Source organism: Triticum dicoccoides, chromosome 1A (assembly GCF_002162155.2).
Source record: "Triticum dicoccoides isolate Atlit2015 ecotype Zavitan chromosome 1A, WEW_v2.0, whole genome shotgun sequence".
Lineage (NCBI taxonomy): Eukaryota > Viridiplantae > Streptophyta > Magnoliopsida > Poales > Poaceae > Triticum > Triticum dicoccoides.
The window spans coordinates 382,055,388-382,061,460 of record NC_041380.1 but is presented as its reverse complement, the minus strand read 5'-3'; positions in this window follow the sequence as shown (position 1 = coordinate 382,061,460).

Below are 6,073 nucleotides of genomic sequence, written 5' to 3'. Positions count from 1 at the left end.
GAGGGGGCTGAAAGGACAGGTGGCTCCATCCCGGTAGAGGTGGGCCTGGGTTCCCGACGGCCCTCGACTGTTACTTTGTGGCGGAGCGACAGGGCAGGTTGAGACCACCTAGGAGACAGGTGGGCCTGGCCCTGTTCGGCGTTCGCGGATACTTAACATGCTTAACGAGATCTTGGTATTTGATCTGAGTCGGCTACGAGCCTATACGCACTAACCATCTACGTGGGAGTAGTTATGGGTATCCCGACGTCGTGGTATCAGCCGAAGCACTTCAGACGTCAGCGACGGAGCGGCGCGCGCCGAATTGGACTGGAACGCCACTAGGCTAGGTCTGCTTTCGGCCGCCCTCGCAACGTGCAGGTGTGCTATGGGCGATGGGCCCAGACCCCTGTGCACTTAGGTTTAGACCGGCGTGCTGGCCTCTCTGTTTTGCCTAGGTGGGGCTGCGACGTGTTGATCTTCCGCGGCCGGGCATGACCCAGGAAAGTGTGTCCGGCCAAATGGGATCAAGCGTGTTGGGTTATGTGGTGCACCCCTGCAGGAAAGTTAATCTATTCGAATAGCCGTGATCTTCGGTAACAGGACGACTTGGAGTTGTACCTTGACCTTATGACAACTAGAACCGGATACTTAATAAAACACACCCTTCCAAGTTCCACAGACAACCCGGTGATCGCTTTTCCGCAGGGCGACGAGGAGAGGATCGCCGGGTAGGATTATGCTATGAGATGCTATTTGGAGATGTTACTTGGAGATGCTACTTGGAGGACTTCAGATCGTCCTCTTCTACCTGTTGCAAGACAGGTGACCAGAAGCGTAGTCTTCGTTAAGACTAGCTATCCCCCTCTTATTCTGGCATTCTGCAGTTCAGTCCACTGATATGGCCCTTTACACATATACCCATGCATATGTAGTGTAGCTCCTTGCTTGCGAGTACCTTGGATGAGTACTCACGGTTGCTTTCTCCCCCCTTTTCCCCCCTTTCCTTTCTTTCTGGTTGTCGCAACCAGATGCTGGAGCCCTGAAGTGAGACGCCACCGTCGACGACGACCCCTACTACACCGGAGGTGCCTACTACTACGTGTAGCCCGCTGACGACGACCTGGAGTAGTTTAGGAGGATCCCAGGCAGGAGGCCTGCGCCTCTTTCGATCTGTATCCCAGTTTGTGCTAGCCTTCTTAAGGCAAACTTGTTTAACTTATGTCTGTACTCAGATATTATTGCTTCCGCTGACTCGTCTATGATCGAGCACTTGTATTCGAGCCCTCGAGGCCCCTGGCTTGTATTATGATGCTTGTATGACTTATTTTATTTGTAGAGTTGTGTTGTGATATCTTCCCGTGAGTCCCTGATCTTGATCGTACACATTTGCGTGCATGATTAGTGTACGATTGAATCGGGGGCGTCACAAGTTGGTATCAGAGCCGACTGCCTGTAGGAATCCCCCTTTCCAACTCCTTGGCCGAAGTCGAGTCTAGACATTTTGAAACTTTTACTAACATGGCTGTGTGTCTTACGGGCACACGTTGCCATTGGGTGGTATTAGGATCTTTTATTCCTTATCCATACTCTGGGATTCTGATCTCTCTTCTATTCGGGTTAAATGAATTTTACTAAATCTAACATTAGGATCTCGTTATCACTTTCACCCGGAGAGCCCCTTATTACTAATGATCGTCTGCTGCACTAGAAGACCCTGAAGATACTCTCCACTGTTAACCCGAGAACTTGTGTTCATCGCGTTTGCAATTCACCTTCCACCACAAACCCTTATGGATAACTACTTGCATTTGTTATTCTTACATTCATCCCCAGTGGTCTTGTTATTACAAGATACCCTGAAAAACTCGTCGTTGTTTCAATAATCCCTTGAGCTTACTGCCTTGCTGTTCTTTGTCACTTGAATACCCCTACGGTTAATTCTCGCACTTATCGAGTGTCCGCTCATCCCCAGTTGTTCTTGTGTTTCACAAAAGTCTTCAAAATAATATCCGATCTTCCGAAAACCCTCTGGAGCCTTTGGCTCTTGAAATTCTTGCTTGCTTGCATTATGGTTAATCCCATAAGTCTCGTAGTCTTAATGACATTCATTGTCATTATCATTTTGAGTCTGTTGACTCAATATGTTTGCGAATACACGCAATCATCATTGATCCTTATAAATTACCTTTCCGGCTGAGCTTCCATTCTTTTAACTGGAGTTGGTTCTCGACCAATCCAATTGTCGTTGGTTGTACCCTAAGGCTATTCAACTTATCCATCCCTAATCAGAGCATTGCTTTTGATCCCTTGATTTGGAAATCATAATTCCTTTGCATTTGACAATTGAGTTAGTCAGTTGTTTCTATAATCTGATCTCCTTGCATTCTTCTTCCTCTAGTTGAGTACCGATACTCGTATCAGATCCCTTGTGGACCATCAAGTCCTTTGTTGGATTTATCTGACAACGCCCTTCATATTCAATATCCTTGTGAGCCTTTCCTCGGATACATAATGCCTTTGGTAAATTGTATCCTCTGCTTTTCTCAACCATGCTCTGCCATCGAGTTTGTGTTATTTACTCTTGAAACTTGTTGTATATGTTTCTAAGAAGCCCCTATGGGTTGAACATATGCCTTCTCTAAACCGTGTGAACCCGAAAGTTTTCACGAGTCATACCCTTCTGGTGCTTCACCAGACAAAATTTCAACACTACAACTTCATCGAACGTGAGAAGTGAATGAAAGGTTATGCATTGGAGAAGTGGGAGTCGGCCTTGAACTTGTGTTCATGCCCATGGACGCGATATATATCCTATCATGAAAGCTTCTTGTAACAATAACTATTTCCTTGATAACTAACCTATGGTATCTGTGAATTGATCCCTTGCAACCGTGGTTCCGACCATGATTGTTCTTCTTTGATATCATTTCTCGGACAAGTTAAAACAATTGTCTTCTATGGATCAATACACCAGTCCAACCTTTACTTTGATCTTGTGTCAAGTATTACCCCCCTGGTATCTCAAGATTATCATGGAACTGCATAACTTTTTATGAGTTCTTCATCAAGTGCTACCTTCCCACCGATTTCAATTTTTCGCGGGCTCTGAGTTATTGAACACTCAAAGACACCGATAACTGAACCGAGTCCGCTCTTCGGTTCAACAACTCTTCAGTAAGCTTCTATAAGTACGAGTTTGTACCCGATCACGCCATTCCTAGCCTGTTTGGCTATATCATTGTCGTGACGATTCTAACTGTGCTACCTGGTCCTTATTCTCGGAGCACCAATTTTCGACGATGAACTAACCTTACGTCGATCCTCATCGTCATATCATTTCGCCTTGAACAATAAGCTTGGTTTCGAGTTTGTGTCGTACCCTTGGCTCCAATAACCTTTCACTTCATCATTACTTGACTTGATGTCGTTACCGATCGATTTCATCTTCATGAACTCTCGCGACAAAGGTGTCGTGATCATCAACATTCTGAGCTCTTCCAAGAGATCTATTGAAATCATGATGAGAAATACCATCCTTGCCCTTGATGATTGGTGTTATCAGCGACAACATTATTGCTTTCCCTCCAACACAAAACTTGTTCCTGTATGGTGTTGTACCTTGAGTTCCTTGCTATCCAACTTATGTTATATTCTACCGCGGAGTATTACCATCTTTGATGTTAAGAATGTTGTGAGGATTGCTCCACCTCTTAAGAATTCTTGCTATAATGATACTTCTCACCATCACCATTCTTTCTAGGTCCTCGTGTTGATTCCAACCGGGGTACCCACAAGTGAACGGTGTTGTTTGGATTATGCACTTCTAGCAACCCTATTGCTTTGAAGTTAATGATCGATAGTTCATTCTAAGTCCTTCGCTAATTGAATCACCATTCTGACATTGGTCGTGCAACCCAATCCACATTTCGGGCGCACCTTTCAACCAATGTTTAATTGTGTATGTTTTCCTCGAGCATACTTCCTTATATCATTTGATCTGACAAATGTCATCTTCTTGTGCACATTATCGTGGAAATCCATCCATTTGGAATTCTCGATGAATTGTCGCTGAGCCCATCAGCCACCTTCTCATCCCCTCCTTGGTTTAATGATGAACTATTGCTTCAGAAACCCGCTCCCATAGTTCATTTCTCGAAAATCTTGCAATGTCATTTTGTCAGTTTGTGTTGCACCTTTTCCTCTTGGACCCCCTGAGTTGAGGTATCATGACACCAATCGGATCTGAATCTCGGTCAGATATGATGGTTGGGACATTTTCCAAGAGTTATGATGTTGATCCTTTGATGACCCGGTAACATGATGTCATGCCTAGCACCCCCCCCCTCGGCTGGAGGACCTATCACTATAGATTCCTTTTCAGCAAGGTTATCCGTTCATCCATGGGGAAATTGTAAGACTTATTCTACAAGTTATTCCTGATGGATCCTTCGTGTTTCCAAAGTTTGATCTTCACCTGAAGACCATGTCAATTCTATCTCGAAGCATGTCTATGGTACTCCGATGTTTCAACAAGAACATTTGAAGCCCAATGCTAAACGTTTCTTGCTCAATTATCCAAACACCGCTGTATGGATAATGTCATGAAAATTTCTCTCCCCTCACCTAGAGGCTTTTCTACTTAATATCATGTCATGGTTATCATGTTCTGCTTGTCCTTGGGAAGGATATACCCCTGAAATAGGTGTATAAACATATTTTCCATTCCATTGTTCTATTTGATCTGATGATCACCTTTTCCTTTCCATTGTTTTGTTTAACCTTTCTTGTGATTTATATGATCTAAGAAGTAAAGATTCGCTGCTTATATAAACATCTCGGTTGTACGACTCTGTCAATAAGACCCTGTTACTATTGTTGATGACATTCTGGTAGCCACCGATGGACGAGAACCTTGCCTATTGGTCCGCCTCGTTCGACGAGCAGGAAAATGGTTCTCTTCGTCCCTCGCCCTTGGTACCGTCGTTGTTGCCGACATAATCGACAGGCTAGCCTCTGACTTGCCTTGCTTGCATGATCATGCAAGACGTCTCCACCCTTCCAACTTTTAACCCACATGGTGGGCCCATAACCCACAGTTCCACAGGATCGAAACCTGACTCTCCTATACACCCTGTTGTCGAAGTTATTCCTCGCGCTTGGCTTCGTATTTAATTCACGGGCCACCTTCCTAATGCTCTATTCTGGTATCAGACGCAATACTTACTCTCGCTGCTCTGAAACCCTTTCTCACTCTGGTTCAGACTTTGAGCAACTATCTATCCACTTGGAACCTCTTATTGTACCTTCGTACCTTACTCTTGATGTATTCGATATGTTCAACTCGAGAGATAATCTTATGCTCATTCATGGGTTAACCCCCAGATTGTTTCCCTCATAAGCATTCTGTCGTAGCCGAGCTGCCCCTTACCTATTCGTAAGTACGTTGGAGTTCCCGAGAAAAGAACGACATCACCATGATGACCTGAAGCAGAGAAGTGAAGACAACAATGTAATGGATCGACCTCCTCGAGAAGAGTAGCCAAGACCAACAAGACCCGTTAGAATTTCGCAACCTAATCCCTTCCCCGCACTTCCCCTCTTAAATCTCAGGACGAGATTTCTTGTAGTGGAGGAGAATTGTGACGTCCGGATACTTATGCTACAGTAATCTCACGATAATGATGCCACGTCATCATGGTTACTATTTTTAATCTTGCGGTGTATCACGTCCCTTTCGAATTCTAACTTAAAATAAAGTTAAACGATAAAAGTTTTCTAAAGTCAAATCTAAAATGTTCAAAGTGTAGCAAATAAATCATATATGATCAGGGTGGTGAACCCAAAATTTTATAAAATGCTTAGATGCACTAAATGATAGAAACAATAGCTAAATTATTTATTTACTCATCACTTAAATGATTAAATTATTGAAAACTACTTTTAATAAATAAAAGGATAATTGTGGCAGTAATATAATTACTACCACTAATTTAGGTGCTAGAATTATATTTCATAAAACAAAAATAGTGTGAATTAAAACCGTAAAAGAAAAATGTTATAAACAGTTAAACAAAAAAAAACAAATAGAAGA